The sequence below is a fragment of the Nycticebus coucang genome, chromosome 19 (genome assembly GCF_027406575.1).
Source record: "Nycticebus coucang isolate mNycCou1 chromosome 19, mNycCou1.pri, whole genome shotgun sequence".
Taxonomy (NCBI): Eukaryota; Metazoa; Chordata; class Mammalia; order Primates; family Lorisidae; genus Nycticebus; species Nycticebus coucang.
Window position 1 is genome coordinate 44,058,593 of NC_069798.1, and position 16,777 is coordinate 44,075,369.

General features: G+C 47.0%; 1 protein-coding gene across 5 annotated transcripts in view; it reads right to left on the bottom strand.

Moving 5' to 3' along the window:
- Positions 1–16,777, bottom strand: part of ZBTB7C (zinc finger and BTB domain containing 7C) — a 370,876-nt gene that overhangs the window by 142,666 nt on the left and 211,433 nt on the right. For 4 of the 5 annotated variants that reach the window (XM_053571873.1, XM_053571874.1, XM_053571876.1 and 1 more), the window contains one exon: positions 5,067–5,128. The gene's annotated coding sequence lies outside the window, so the exon portion shown is untranslated. Of the gene's footprint in view, positions 1–5,066; positions 5,129–6,931; positions 6,983–16,777 lie in introns of those variants that run through there. The other variant, XM_053571875.1, reaches the window with a different exon arrangement.

Consider the following 16,777-nt stretch of genomic DNA (forward strand, 5'->3'; position numbering starts at 1 on the left):
CTTAACCTGTCTGTTACTTTTCCCTTGTAAAAAGCAGATAGCAAATATTTCTAATGCACAGGACTGCTGTGAGGATTAAGTGAATTAATACCCATAAAATGCTTTTAATGGTGCCTGTCACAAAGTAGGTGCTCAAAAAGGTCAGCCATTCATATCCTTGAGTCACACTCACTTCATTTTCATAGGGGAGGGACCTGAGGCCAGGTCACGTGGCAAACAGATGGCAAGGATTAGACAGGACTGGACTTACAGCCAGTGCTATTCATGGCACACTGTTATCCCACTGTGCGGCCCATCTCTGAGGCTCAGGATGCAGGAGTGCTGTGGACCTGAGTAGCGCAAGCAGAAAGGCATCTTCCAGGGACTCAGCGTTTTAAAGCCTGGAAGAGCCTCTGAGATAGAGCACAGGCTCCCTGCTGGGTGGAGGAGGGTCAGGAAGGATCAAGGTACAGCCCACATCCTGAACTTTGCACAAACACCACCTCACCTACTACTCCTGATTACCCCATGTTCCCTTCCTGAAAAACGAGGAGACGGAGGCCCCAAGAGCCCCCAGCTACACACTAAGGATAGTGGATGGGGATCATAGTCCAGACATCTTGCCTCCCTGCCCATGGCTCTTTCAGCTTCCTTCCCAAAGATGTCAGCTTGCTGGCCTCTGGCTGTCCTGTTTGCCACCCAAGACTAGGACCCAGTCCACCCTCTCAAGCCCAGTTGCCCCCTTATTCCAAAAGAAGCCCCAAAAGCTCAGGCTTAGGGGACACGGCTCCAGAAGACTCAACATCCTAAGGGGATATAAACACTGTAGCCTCTGGTCCTTCCCACAATTACTGAAACATGTCAGATGTGGTCTAATAAAAACAGCCACCATAATAGTCGTAGCTGCAATTATTCCTCGTCATGCCATCCTAGGCTCTATGCTGTCCTCTCCTTTTAGTATAATACTGTTTGTCATTAGTGCCTTATTTTACATTGCTCCAGACAATGTATTAACCAAACCAGGCCAAGCTATGGGCTCTGTATCTCAGAACCTGCAGAGGCAGCTGACAGCCCATTATTCTGTGTCCTGCAAACTGTGCAGTGATAAGGAAACTCCACCAATGCGATGCTTTATCTGGTTGCAGGTTGAGGAAAGATATTATTTCAATCAAGATAATGATTCTATTTCTTGAACGGAAATGAGATTTTTTTTCATTGCCTCATGGGGGTACCACCCAAATCTGTCTTGAGGCTGGAACAGGTCATGCACAAGTTAGAGGATTTTCTTGCAACCCTTGAGAGAGAGAGTAAACATGAAGAACGGAGAGAAGGGAGCTTATTTGCAAGAAAAAAACATACACACCAGGCCTGCAAGATTACAGGTATTAGATAAAACCTTCAAAACCAAAATTCAGAAGATCAGTGCACAGTGTGAGCATCATAGCCTGGAATGCAAGCGAAGTAAATGGCCCAGAAAGGCAACGATGATCACAAAGGCACACAGACTAGATACTAGATTCAGCTATGGCAGGACCTTAGAAGTTTTCTAAGCCTGCCTGTCGTGTAGATGACCTAGCTACTGTTTGAACATCTCCTACCACAGGGAGCTCACCAACAGGAGTCCATCCTACCTCTGACCAGCTCCTTTACTGAGACAGTACCTCCAAATTAGAGTCGAGTCACTTCATTAAAGACAACCACAGTGAAATTCACAAGGTAGAATGCTGACAATGCAATAGATCTAACACACTTTGGAAAGAATGCATGATTCAGTAGGTCATTAAATAATGTGCAAATGATGTCAGGTGATAAATGTAGAGAAACCTGTACGATTTGCACTAAATAGTGAATTCACTGAAATTTTAAATTACTTTAAATAATTTAAATACGTGAGAATTCCAAGAGCTATAATACACTATCTCAAATTATGTGTCATGTGCTTTAAATAGTAATAATTATTATTTGTGGCCAGGTGTGGCGGTGTGCACCTGTAATCTCAGCTGCTCAGGAGGCTCAGGCAGGAGGACTGTTTGAGCCCAGGAGTTTGGGTTGCGGTGAGCTATGGTCATACCACTGCCCTTTAGCCTCGTTGAAAGAGCAAGACTCTGTCTCTAAAATAATAATAATGCTGATTATAATAATACATAATTATTATTATTTGCAATTGGAAATAATTTACAAATCTTTTATCAATTGTTTACACAGTAACTCTAAGGAACTTGGAAACATTAGTAAATTAAGTTTTTACGCATTTTAAACATTCTGCTGATAACTGACTCAGGCTATGAATTGCTCTTTCTCCAAAGCAAGGTCATATTTCAGCTCAACCCCTCTGGAAGAGCCCCAATTTCTGACTCTGGAGGCCTGGGAAGGTGGTATCTTTCTGTACTGCATCAGTTTTGCCAAAGCTTTGGAATGCTATGGTGTGCACAGACTATCCCTGGAAAGTAACACAAGACTATCACTGTCAGCACTGCTGTCTAGAACAGGAGTCTGCTTCCAGGCTATAGGTGGGGAGGAGACTTTATATAATAGTCTACCTTTTTATATTTTTTAATTTAGAGCCACAGACTATATTACCTATTAAGAATAAATTTTCAGTTAAAAAAGCATGTGTTGTTTTGAGTAAAAACAGGCTTTTACATTATTGACTTCCATTCCAATACCTAGATAATTAAAATGCAAACTTGCTGCAATGAAAATTATTGCCAAAGGGGATTGGTGGGATTACACCAGCGGTGCATCTTACAAGGGTATATGTGAAACTTGGTAAACGGTCTGTGAAGCTAGTGAATGATGCCCCATGAATATATCAATGTACACAGCTATGATTTAATAAAAAAAAATTAAAAAAAAAAAAAGAAAATTATTTCCAGGTCAAGTGAGAACAAAAGTTGCCTGTCTTCATAACAGTGTTGCCACAGACATGACAGTAAATGCAACCGAGGTCCTCTGTCCCGCCTGGGGCACCCTCTCCTCAGCTGCTAAAAGTGTGGCACCAAGTGTTCACCTGTGACATTCTCTTGTATTTGCTCTTGGTTGAGATGATACCTTGGAGGGTGCATCTCCAGCAACACTCTGGGGGTGCCTAATGACAAATTAGGGGCACACAAGCCCTGTCCTTTGCCTCCAAACCAAACGTCACTGTAATGCATGATGCAGACCAAGCCCAGGGTGATCTGCCCTGAGACCACAGCCTCACTCACCTGCCCCTTCTCCAGCCTGTTTCCTTCGCTCCCTGGATGCACCATCACATGCATCTGAAATCTTTTCTCAGCCTCTGCTTTAGGGGGAACCCAACCCAAGTAAGTCACCAGGGGCTACAAAGGAAGCCTTCCCAGAGGGTTGTCCCTAGTGTTGAACACACACGAGCCTTCCTCTTTGAGTACAGAATCATAACTACCTTCCTACCTTGCCAGAGACCTCCAGCCTGACAGTACATAGCAAGAACAGAATGCTAATATCCCAGAAAAGATTCTGACAACCATACCCCATGGAACAGCACAACGATTACTCTTCCACTCAAGGATGAATAAGGAGAGGCAGCGGCCACAGTCAGAGAGATCTCCAGTCGCTGGCAGCACAGAGTCAGTGCAAATGTCTTGGGCAGCTCCACTGCTTGCTAGCTTTGTAAACTGGAGCAAATATTTAATAACTCTGAGCCTCAGTTTCCCCATCTGCAAAATGGGAATATCCGATAGAGTTTTTGTAAAGCTCCTAGGAGGCAATACCACCAAGCGCTACAAATTGGCAATGCTATGTGAATATTGGTGGCTGTTGTTAAGATTTCGAACTAGTTTCCCATGCTCACTGAGAACAAATAATAAATTAATCTTTGTTAAATAAATAAATCTCAGCTGCCACTCATCATGGGCACAGTTCTTAGAGCTCCTTGAGAAGCAGCTCTGGGGAAGAGCCAGTGGACAGCTGAGAACACTGTCTTGACTGTCCAGATGTAGCCCCACCACTGGTGTCATAGGGCTCTGATGGTATACAGCCGCTGCCATCTGGCAAAGGGTGTGTGTGTGTGTGTGTGTGTGTGTGTGTGTGTGTGTGTGTGTGTGTGAGATAGAGAGAGAGATGGAGGGAAGGTCCCCAATGTGAATTTCCTGCAATCTGTCCAGTTTATATACCGATATCAAATACAACACCAAGTCTGATGAAAACCCCCTGTAGCCATTTTCATGTGATAGAGTAACAGACAAACAGGCGGGAATGTGATTTTATTGACAGATGAGGGATCCTTCATTCCATATTGATTCTTTGCATTGGGACCATTCATGAAGCCACCCAAGCCTTTCAGCACCTGGTCCTGCCCAAACTCCTTAGCATCTTCTCCCCTCCCCCATCAGACCCAGACCTATACTATCCTCTATACAGGCCTCTGCCCCTGTTTCCACCCTGCTCCAGAGCCTCCTTCCTCCATTGGCCCAGTGCAAGCCTCTCCTTTTCCAGGAAGTCTTACCTAACCACACCTCATCACCAGCCAGAGCTGGACCACACACCCCTTCATAAAGTTCTTCAGTTGTCTCATGTGCAGGAATCTTCTCATCCACACCAGACTGAAAGCTCCTCCAAGATAAAGCCCAGGCCTGCTGCTTCTCTTGGAGTTCTCAGAGCCTCCAGGTAATGCCAGGCCCCTGGTGATGTTCTCAGATTGATGAATGTACTAATACATATAATTGCTCTTAGTTTAACATGCTATTAAAAGTCCTATATGAGAATGTACTGTTCTTAACAGGGTCAACCTAGCAGCAAATCTGGAATTGCACAAACTGTTCCTCCAGGGTGAAAAAATGCACCTCTGTCCTTTCCCCATGGGAGCCCTGCTCTTCCACACACCAATCAATGACTTAAGGGAGTGACTGTTCTCCACTCAGAAGGCAGAGCCAGGGTTCAAACCATCCTCCTTCAATGAGATGCCTTACATGTGTGGGTCCAGCCCCACCCAGCAAGAGACACCTTCCAGATGAAGGACCAAAAGCAGATTCCATCCAGGTCATGTCCCTTCCCCTAAGAGGGAAACCCACTCACTTCCCAAGAACACCGTTAAGCCACAGAACTGAAAAAGCAAAATTCATACTCACAAGCACCGATGCCTTAGTCTTAAATTTTAGGCCACCAGTTTTTCTGCCAACCTGCTCATTTCCTGCAAAAAGAAGAAAGGGTAGGAGAATCACATTAGCATCTGCTCTGGGTATCCTTTGGCAGTTTCCTGGCTGACCTAGGGCTTCTGCATACTCTGCATTCTCACTCTCAGACACTCTCCCCTCCCTGAGTGCTAGTTGGGTGGGCGCCCCTCTCTCCTTGCAGGATCACAGCCCTCTAGGCCCGTGGGCTCAGCCCACGCTGCCTGCCTCCCTCCCTTCCCCGGCGCTGTGCCAGTCTCAGATTGACCACTGCCTCCAATTCCCTGAAGGCGCTTTGGCTTCTTCCCACTCCAGAGTGAGGCCTCCACTTCTGTAGCATGGGGTTGCCTAGCAACCCTGCGCGCGCACTCGCAAGGCCCTCCTAAATTGGACCTCACAGCACAGGGCATCTCCTTGTACAGCTGCCTGCATCTTAACAATCTGGCTCTGAATAATAACACAATGATAATTGCATTCATGGACCCCAAACTACATTTAAATAATGTTCAAGAGCTGACACAAACCAACAAAGGCCAGAAAATGCATCCCAGAGGTTGACTGTAAGGCCAGGCGAGAACGTTTGGGCGGGAGGGAGTTGACATCAAAGACTTGAGTTAATGACAACGCCAACCTGAACTGTGAATTCTCCTGCCTCGTGCCTGAATGTGTCACCACCGTAATGTGTTGTAATGCGAGTTTGGGCAATTAACACCCAGAGGTAGTGATGCTTCCAGACAGGATGCCCTTTAGTTCTGCCGACGTGTATGTACGTGGATTTTTGGAGGGAGCAGAGGATGGGGGCGGGGTGGTGGTGTCTGTGGACAGGAAGACTGCATGAGTGATTTTACTCGGCTTTTACAATTGTGGCTAAATACCTTTTAGAAAGCAGTGCAGGTTGGGGGAAGAACTTAGCAAGCAGGAACACAAAGCACGTGCTACCTTAGCGAGGGACAAATTCAACATGACTGATGTGTTTCAGGATAAGAAGTGAAGGCAAAGAGGCCTTGACACTGGCTGAAGTGCAGACTGAGCTGCTTAGCTGGGAGTAGGGGAAGGCAACATGTGCAAGAGGCCAGCTTCAATCTGCATCCCTGGCAGAGGGTAACACAAAGCTCTGCTCTAGGGAGGAGAGTCTCAGCACACGGGCACAGGCAGAATGGCAGTCTGCTCCTCTGAGGCCGGAGCAGTGAGGGCCCGCAGATCAGGCCTGATAATGTGAAAGCTGGAAGCACTTCTTTTTAAAGCTCAAAATCCTTCTGCAAGGGACTGGAACGGATATTTGTACACCCACGTTCATAGCAGCATTATTAACAATAGCCAAAAGGCAGAGGCAACCCAAGTGTCCATCAGTAGAGAACTGGATAAACAAAATGTGGCATGCACACAGAACAGATTTTATTTAGCCCCAGAAAGGAAAGGAATTCTGACACATGCCGCAACACAGACGAACCTCGAAGACATTATGCTAAGTGAAATAAGCCAGTCACAAAAAGACAAATGTGGTGAGATTCCACTTATCCGAGGCACTGAGAGCTGTGAAACCCCCAGACACAGGAAGCACGTTGGTGGTCGCCAGGGGCTGGGGAGAGTAGATAGTGGGGCAGAGTTTCAGTCTGGGGAGATGAAAAAATTCTAGAGATGGACGGTGCTGGTGATTGTGCAACAGTGTGAATGTACTTAATATCACTGAATCACACACTTAAACATGGTTAAAATGAGAAACTTTGTTATGCATTAATGTATTTTTTACTGAACATTTTTTAAAATCTCCCTGAAATAATAGTGCAACAAACACATTGTTTTTCTACAAGATCTCTGTTCACCTTCATCTCGGAAGTCAAGATGTCATTCACAAGCTCGGACTGAGACTCCCTGGGACCAGAAGGCATGCTGGACAGTGTGATGTGACCCATGGCCTGTAAGAATGGTGTTAGTACAGCACATTCTCAGACAGAGAGAGGGGTCTGAGTACGCAAACACAGGATTCTCCTGCACCCACCTCTTATAGTCCAACCCCCACCACTCTCCTGCCCTCTAACCAGTCCCGTCCTCATGTCCCCTGCCTGCTCCCTCTGCCAGACACCTGGGTTCCTACTATACTCTCATTGTCACCCTTCACTCACCCATGCCCCCTGCTTGGACAGCCCCCTCCTGTGTCCCCTACCTGACCCACTCCTCCTCTTTCTACTGGGCCTACATCAAAGTCCACCTCCCCCATCAGCCCTTCCACAGCCCTCCCATTTGCCCTTCTCTGCACGTCACGGCCTACAATCAATCACCTGCTTAAGTATTAATACTATCTTATGTTCTTGTCTGCAAGTTTGGCCTTTCTTAATAAATCCCTGAAAAGACTCCTGGGAAGGGACTGTCGCTAACATTTTGTGTCTTCTACAGGGCCTCACTCACGGCCAAGGCCAAGTGCACCATGGCTCCCTGGCCTCTGGCTGGTCTACCCAGTACCCCACCACATGCACAAAATACATCTGCTGGCTGCAGCACCCTGGGGCTAGGTACTCCAGATGGGTGTTGAGTTCTCTCCAGTCTCTTAGAGGCTGTAACACAATGTGTGCAATAAACAACTGAACATTTACAGATTTTATTAATTTGGAAAGGTCATTAGAGCTAACAGCTTCTCTGAGTGACAGTGAATAAATAAACAGCATAAGTTTTTTTCAGTGTCTTAGATTTTTTTTTCTTCTGAAATAAGCCTCAAAAAATAGTGTTACCAGGAAAAAAAGAAAAAAAAAAATCCATATCCAGGCCTGGGAGTCAGGAGGAGCCCAACAGGAGATGTGGACATCTTGTCCCCTCTCAGACTGCAAAACCAGAGAGTGCTCAATTTCAATTTAAAAAAATAAATAAAATTAAGATTCAAGGTGAGACAGTGAAGTTAGCCAGTAACATCAGCAGTTACTGCCTCACTCGCCCTCCACCCTCCCAGGTGCTAAGTAGCCCTTCCCCTCTGGACAGATAAGGGTTCACACCCCCACAGACAGGATAAGTTCTTAATCATTTCAGGTGCCTTCCCAGACTCTGACCTGGGTGCTTTCAAACCTTCCACCTTGCTCTCATTAGATCATTATGGAAGACTCAAGACTAATGACTTGTTTTCTCCAATCTCCAGGAATGCCTGCAAAGGGCAGAAGGGCAGAATCCAGGTTCCATCTCCTCAGTCCTTGGCTCCATGACCAGCCAGCGCTGTCTGTCAAGGGCTGGCCTCCACAGGAAAGATGCTCCTGGCTCTCCCCGGCAGGTGAAAAACAGAAGCAGCATTCAAGCAGCAGAACAGAGGGGCTCTGCCTCCAGCCTGCTGCGGAGGGGGAGAAACACTTGGCCCTTGAACAGACTGTGCCGTCAGCCAAGGCTTTTTATGACATCCGCCTCTTTCCCTATCAACGTTCTCTCTTCTCTCTGCCTTGGATGCAGGCGGACACTGGGAATGGGGGCGGGGGACCAGCGTCGGACTGCAAACATGTGTCCACAAAAATATCCACACCCCATCTCCAGATTGTGTGGGGCTTTCAGTAGCAAGGAGACTAAGCATGAATCAGAAGTAGTTAAATAACAACACTAATACTAATATTAACATTAGCAGTAATATTTGTTTTATTTCAGAATATTACAGGGGTACACATTTTGGTTATATTTGTTTGTTTTGTATATTTCAGGTCAAAGAGCCCTCCACCCAGAATGTGTGAGGTATACCTTTTAGGTGTGAATTAACCCAAGCCTTCCTCCTCCCATTAGCAGTAATATTAATATTAACTAACATTTGTGTGATGCTTTATTTTCCTACATATCTGCCAAGCAGGTAGGATAGATTCAACACATGTTTTGAGCACCTCCCAGAGTCTTTGCTATCTGCCAGGGATGCAGACTTTGCGGTCCCTGCCTGCAAAATCCTTGTAGGAGGATATAAATAAGACTTGTCCTTATAAACAAGACAATGGAGATGCAGAGGAACAGACGATGTTCTCAGGGTCATCCAGCTGGCACGCACCAGAGCTAGTCTCAAGCCAAGCCCTTGGACTCTGGGAACTTACCCAACTGACTTACATGGCCTGTGAATTTAGGATGAAATTTACTCTGCATAATGTTATCCAGAAGCCACTTGACAGCATGATTTGGGGACAGTGATTTGGAGACATTTATAGCTAGAATGAAAGAAAGTCTGTGGGTGTCAGAACATGTTTGGCCTTAGATACCCAAGAGGGGCAGGCCTGGGCGGACACAGTGCAGAGTCAATTGCACATGGCCTGGGTACCTATGGCCTTTCTTGATACTGCTGAAGACACCTCCTCTCAGCAGCCTTTACAGAGAGGTCTCAAGAGCTAATATAAATCGATGAAGCCTTTTTTTTTTTTTTTTTAAATCAGCAATAATCTTTCTCTTCCAGGAATTGACACAGCACTTACAATGAGCATATGACACAAAATTGGTATTGTTCTTCTCAGAATCTCTATTGTCTTTCTGGGGACAACACACCAGTTCCATGCTTGAAGGAGTCCTACAAATCCCTCAGTTTACAACCAAGGTCGCCCAAGCCAGCGAGGGCAAATGCCTCGCCCTCCACACCAAAGACAAGACCAGAACGTAGGTTCACAGACTCTTACCCCAGGGCCTGCACACAGTCACCCTACAAAGGTGGGAGGGTGGGGTCAGCCTGTGTCCTGTTTACTAGGAGCCACACAGCATGTGAAGTGGGTGAGCACATGGTGGCCCTTCCACAAGCATTGTGGCTGGGACCTGGGCACCTTCATGATGGACAGTGGCAGGCATAGGCATGCACTCTCCAAGAAGAAGACAGAGGGTCAGAGGCCAGGAGAGGTTCCCTTGGAGGACAGCCAGATCACGGTCCCTGAGGCAGAGACTGTAGCTCCCAGGGGACCATAATGCCTGGTAATTTAGAGCCAGACTGACCCTGCCATTGACCAGCTGTGTGACACTGGGCAAGTGACTTAACCTCTCTCTATACCAGATTTTTATCAGCAAAAGAGGCATAATAATGGTACCTACCTTCTACCTCACAGGGCTGAAGCAAGGATTAAATAAGGAAATAAAGAGAAACATTCAGTGCAGAGCCTTGGGTGGGGTCAGCAAGCCTGCCTTTTCCCATCCCCAACTTTTTTTGCACCAGGGACTGATTTCATGGAAGACAATTTTCCACAAATGGTGTGGTGGAGGAAGTGGCAACATTAGATTCTCATAAAAAGCACAAAACTTAGATCCCTCAAATGCGAAGTTTACAGTAAGGTTCACATTCCTGTGAGAATATGATGTCACAGCTGCTGTGATAAAAGGCGGAGCTCAGGCGGTGATGTGAGTGATGGGGAGCTGCTGTAAATCCAGAGGAAGCTTCGTTGATCACCTGCCACTGACCTCTTACTGGGGACCCAGTTCTTAAGCAGCCGTGGACTGGTATTAGAATGCAGCATAGGTGATGGAGCCTGCAGCTTTAGAGGCTGTGTTCAGTGGGTTGCACTCTGCTTTATGTCTAATTTTAAAATCAATCATCCTAGGAAAGCAAAATGGCATAACCACTGTGGAAGAGTTTGGCAGTGCCTTACACAGCTAAACACAGGCTTACCACCCAATCCAGCAATTACACTCTCAGGCATTTACCCAAGTGATTTGAAAACTTACATCCTCACAAAAACCTACACAAGCATGCTTTATTCATAATTGCCAACAATCGGAAGCAACCAAGATGTCCTTCAGTAGCTGAATGGGTAAATAAACTGTGGTACATTCACACAACAGAAGATTATTCAGCAATAAAAAGAAATGAGCTATCAAGCCATGGAAAGATATGAAGGAAACTTAAATGCATATTACTAAAAAAATATGAAAGAAGGTGAGAGAAGGCAGGTAGAGAAGGCTACATACTGTCTGAGTCTCACTGTGCGACATTCTGGAAAAGCACAACTATGGAAATAGTAAAATGATCAATGGTTGCCAGGGGATGAGGGTAGGAAGGGATGAACAGAGCACAGTGGATTTTTAAGGCAGTGAAACTGTTCTGCATGATACACGACATTATGCATTTGTCAAAACCCATAAAACCGTGTGACACGAAGAGTGATCCCTAGCATAAACTGTAGCCTTCAGTTCATAATAATGTATCAATATCGGCTCATCCATTACCCCAAACATACCCCAGATGTTAATAATAAGGAAAATGGGCTCGGCACCTGTGGCTCAAGCGGCTTAAGGCACCAGCCACATACACCTGAGCCGGTGGGTTCAAATCCAGCCCGGGCCCGCCAAACAACGATAGCTGCAACAAAAAAACAGCCAGGCATTGTGGGGGGTGCCTGTAGTCCCAGCTACTTGGGAGGTGGAGGCAAGAGAATCGCTTGAGCCCAGGAGTTGGAGGTTGCTGTGAGCTGTGACGCCATAGCACTCTACCCAGGGTGACAGCTTGACAGCTCTGTCTCAAAATAATAATAATAATAATAATAATAATAATACTAAGGGAAATGGAGTGAGGGGTGTTGAAAAGAGGCATATAGGGACTATAATTTTTCTTTAAACCTAAAACTGCTCTAAAAAATAAATATGCTAAAAAAAATTTTTTTTTTCCAAAGCACAGCACTGAGGGCCAATCAGTATGTAGGTTATCACTGAGTCCCCACTGGACTCCCCATGCTGTGGACTTGCACAATCTTCCCAATTTAAAGTACAACCATGTCTGGCCAAAATGTTACACTGTATGAAAGAAGCCAGTGCGGAGGCCAACAGGACCCCCAGCTGGGGATGCAGACAGGGCCGTGTACCCCAGGCACTTTAATGCACCCTTCCCAAGCACACACCCTAGGCCGGGCTCACCCTCCCTGACTGCCAGAGGGAAGTTTAAAGCAGACTGAGCTCCCTCCTTGCAGGGTAGACTCTGCCCAGCCTTTTCCTAATTCCCCCACTCCCAACCCCAGGGAAATAGGTGCTTGATAAACATGTATTGGATTAGACAGTAATTATCTGCATGTCTGTTGCTCCCCCTTTTAAAGGAAAGAATCAATTATAAGCCCCCCAACTCTCCACAAAGTATTTGCTAAAGACAATGAACAGCAGAGATCAGGCAGAAGGAAGAGGCCATGTGGGAGGCCTTGCGTTTGTTAACAGGTCACGTTAGACACCCCGAGAATGTCTCTCAGAGGAACCTCCCCAGACCCACCTGGCACGCACTGGGCTGCTCCGCCAAACCCCTGCCCTGCAGGATGTCCACTCCCTGGTGTCTGGGGGGCAGGGCTTAAGGCCAACACCAACAAATGCCAATGTCGTCTCTGACTAGCCTGTCTCAGCAGCAGGGAGGCAGAAGCAAAGTGAAGCCCTTCAGCCCAGGAACCCCCTGCATGGGTACCTCAGGAAAGCCCAGCAAGCATTTGTCGAGAATGGACTGGTGTCTGACCCCTGTCACACAGCCCAGAAGGACAAGAGGCGGTAGAAGGATTTAGAGAGAGAGGAGGGGAGTATGCAAGTGTGTGGCTGGGGGAGCCAAATCCTCCTTCGGCACTGCTGTGGGGTGATGGCCTCTTAGAGGTCCAAATTTCTATGACCTTGGCCTAGAATCTTAAAATAGCCCTGAGAAAGAGGGAGGGCTAAGTCCAGAGCTAAAGCCGACAACGGGGCCTGGGCCAGGGGAGGAGAAAGCAGAGGAGCCTGTCCAAGGAATAAAGGCCCGATCTCCCTGCTTAGGCTGCCCTCCTGGGCCCTCTGCCCAGTCACACACACGTTATCTTCCTGACCTCAAGAAAGTGTTCTGGGGCTGGGGGACTATAAGCAAGGGCTGCCCCACGGCCGCCTGCCCAGAAAGCCAGGGGAGGCAGAGGGAGGGTGCTCTTGGCAGGCAGGGACAGTGAATTCTCGGTAGGAATAGGAGCAGGCAAAGGATGCTCAGTGTTGTAACAATGAATAACAGTTTAAATTTGGAAAAAGAAAAAGGTTTCTTTCTATGATACAAGGAAAAGAAAGAAAGGACACCCATGTGTTCGTGACTGCCGGGCATCCCTCAGAAGGGATCTCTGCCACAGCAGAGCTGCTCCCCTGCAGGGGTGAAGTGTGATGGGGGTGTCTCAGGCTTGCTAAAAGAGCCCTGGCCTCAAAAAGACCACTTTTCTGTGCCTGACTCCATAGGCCGCTGGTGTTTGCGGAGGTACATGCTGTGGAAGTTGCCTGGGTAGGATCCCCAGCCCTGCCTGCCTGGCTCGGCTGCCCAGTGGGGCTGGGACCTTGAAGCTAGCACTGGAGAGGTGTTGGGAGGGGAAACCCATGCTCGGTGATAGCACACAGCAGGTTGGCATCTCTGTGAAATACAAAAACTCAGAGAAAAGGTGTTCCCACCCAATGATGGGTCTTGGGTCCTACCTCCTCCAGGAAGTTTGCCCCGACACCCCCACCCCTTCAGTATTTCCATCTCATGTGTCTGAGTTCAGGTATGTGGCCACCTCCCCTCCTGATCACCAGCCCTGCAGGACTGCTACCATCATGTGTCATTCAGCTCCGGACCCTTCTGCCCTCACCCCATCCCATTACCTTTGAGTCTCTCACTTAAAAGTTGCTGGAAAGAACTGAGCTGAACTGAACTCTCACAATTTTCCCATTTGTGGTAGGGACCCAGAGATCTAGAATCTGTCCTGTGGTCCTGTGGGAATTCCCTGGTTCTCTCACACTGGCTTATAAGTCCTCCTATATCTCTGTTTGTTGCAGGGGCATTAATGATGGAGTTTGTGCAATCCCACAGAGTGGTGATTGTTGGGCAAGGCTCAAGAAGAACTTCATTTTCTTCTTCATCATCGTCTTCTTTTTTTTTTTTACTTTGAGACAGTCTCACTATGTTGCCCTCAGTAGAGTGCTGTGACATTACAGCTCACAGCAACCTCAAACTGTTGGGCTTAAGTGATTCTCTTGCCTCAGCCTCCCAAGTAGCTGGGACTACAGGTGCCCATTACAATGCCCGGCTGTTTTTGGTTGTAGCTGTTACTGTTGTTTGGCAGGCCTGAGCTGGGTTCAAACCTGCCAGCTCCAGTGTATATGGAGGCTGGTTCCCTAGCTGCTGAGCTACAGGTACTAAGCCAAGAACTTCATTTTCATAGCTAGGGGTGGGCTAGGGTTTGGCCAGGGAACCTTGGTGACAACTAAATGCAGCAAATTGGTCATACCCAGTGAGCTTATTGGGTAATCAGAGAGGGCTCCCTGGAGGGAGCAGGCAGTATGCACAGTCCTGCAGGATGGGGAGGATATGGGGAGGTAGGGAAAGGGCAGGCTAGGAAGGGGAGACTCACAATAACACAGAGGCAAGAAGGGGCCCAGCACAATCAGACCAACGAGTTCCCAGGTCTGCCTGGCAGATGGCATGTGCAAAGAGAACCCTTGAAAGCAGACACCAGCCCGCCAACTCGGCCTGAGTCTTTGGATAGCTATGGAGCAGAAGGAGAAGGGGACCGTGGGGGTAAAGTGCAACATTCTGCTTGGGGACCCCACTGGGAAACTCTGGGAGGGGCAGAAGGACAAGCCCAGGCTGAGGCCACGACCGCCCTTGTTCCTACTTCCCCTTGGCGACTCCCAATTTTGCCAGCTCTGGGAAACCCAGCCAACTAAGCACCTGAGGCTCCCAAACGTGATCTCTGCACATCAGTTTCTAATTCAGAGAAGTGAGAGCAATTTCCAGAAGCTAAAGCCATGGCACACATGCAATGATAGAAATCCTCTTGGCTGATGTGACTGGTCAGCTAATGAAAACATTTCAACAATTAACGTATACTTGCATATTCATTCACCAAACTTTTGATGTAAAGTCAAGGCCATTTAACTTTTTATCGCCTGGATAGAATGGGTACTGTACCTTTATTAAATAAATCATACTCACATGGGATTGCCTACAATTTCCAGTTTCAGTTATTTTTTTCCCCAGTGTAATGAGAAATTAAATATAAGTACAAAATAATCTGAGTATAAAAAGTCTCCCTAGATTTTTTGTTATTTCTTAGTTGTTTCACACTCATCCAATTCAACAGCATTTAATAAAAATGACTAGTGGGCGGTGCCTGTGGCTCAGTGAGTAGGGCACCGGCCCCATATGCCGAGGGTGGCGGGTTCAAACCCAGCCCCGGCCAAACTGCAACAAAAAAATAGCCGGGCGTTGTGGCGGGCGCCTGTAGTCCCAGCTGCTCGGGAGGCTGAGGAAAGAGAATCGCGTAAGCCCAAGAGTTAGAGGTTGCTGTGAGCCGTGTGACGCCACGGCACTCTACTGAGGGCGGTACAGTGAGACTCCGTCTCTACAAAAAATAAAAATAAAATAAAATAAAAATGACTAGTGGTTTTATTTTTGAGTCTTTCCAAAGCTTCAACTTAGTTTTCATAGAAACAACTTTTCCTTTTTTTTTTTGCAACAGTATGTAATTGGTTTGTATAATATTTAATTAAATTGCATAATTACAATAGCAAATTCCACTGGCATAAACAGGTTTGGGAAGGAAGCCAGCTGCCTCCAGGAAAGCATTCAGCTCAGCTGGTGGGAGCAGACACAGCGGACGTTTTGGACAGCAGCCTTCCTTCCTGTCCCAAGTGCTCCTCCAGCTGTGGCTATCAGTCAGAGGGAATGGAGAAAGCTGGCAAGACATTAACTGTGGTTTCGAGGGCACCTCATGCTCCCTTATCAGGACTAGGAAGGCTGCGTCTCCAGGGACTAAGGACTTGGTGTTGGCTGTCCCAGCTTGGTCTAGTTCTTACCTGATGTTGCTCCCTCTCAACTCCACCCTGTGCACAGGGGGCCAAACCTCTCCAGATTCCCTCCCTCTCTCCCTCCACCAAACTTCCTCCCATTGCAGCTGTCTAGAAGGATTTGGCAAACTAACTCTACAGCTTTAGTAACAGACAATAGCCACAAGCACCACTCTCCAGCAGGAGATAAGAATTTCTAACAGAGGTGAGTTTCCAATGATGTTATTTTGGGCATCTGCGGTAGTTTGGTTGGGGAAAGATTTGCGGGTCAGGGAAATGTCTAGGAGTGCCTCAAGCACACCATCTTCCTGAGGCTGTAATTTATAATTCTGTTTAGCAGTGTCACACTTCTCCTAAGAAAATGGGGCTATGGACTTGCCTCTCCCTTTCGTTCTTCCTGTTCCCAAACCCCTTATGCGGTTTGGGATGCCCTTCCTTTTTTAATCTACCTTATCAAAGTCATCTTCTCTGTATCCAGCCTTCCTTGCCTCATGGGTCACATAAAGTAAAAATTCAGGATTTAAACTAAATGCCACCAAACAAACCAACCAATCAACCAATCAAGGAGTAGACTCTATAGAAAAACATATTTGGAGTGGCCATTTACTGTAATGAGCCATCCACCATTCATTCCATCTTCCTCTTGGTAAGATAACCCTAATTTCCTTCCAGATTTCCATCAGCTCCATAGCCAAGGAGTGGATCAATGTTGACTTAAGGGTGGATCAATGTTGACTTTGGATCAAGGGTGGATCAATGTTGACTTAAGCCAACCAGCTCAGCTCAGTTCCCTGGTCATGGTAATTGGACCAAGTTCTGTCATGCAAGAGGCAAGGAGATGTTTGCTGGAGACTTCTGGGGAAGAAGCTCCACCATTGGAGATGTAAAAGGTATATGCAAGGGCTGGAGCTACTGCAGCCACTTTGTTACCAAAACAAATCCAGAGAGCAGTG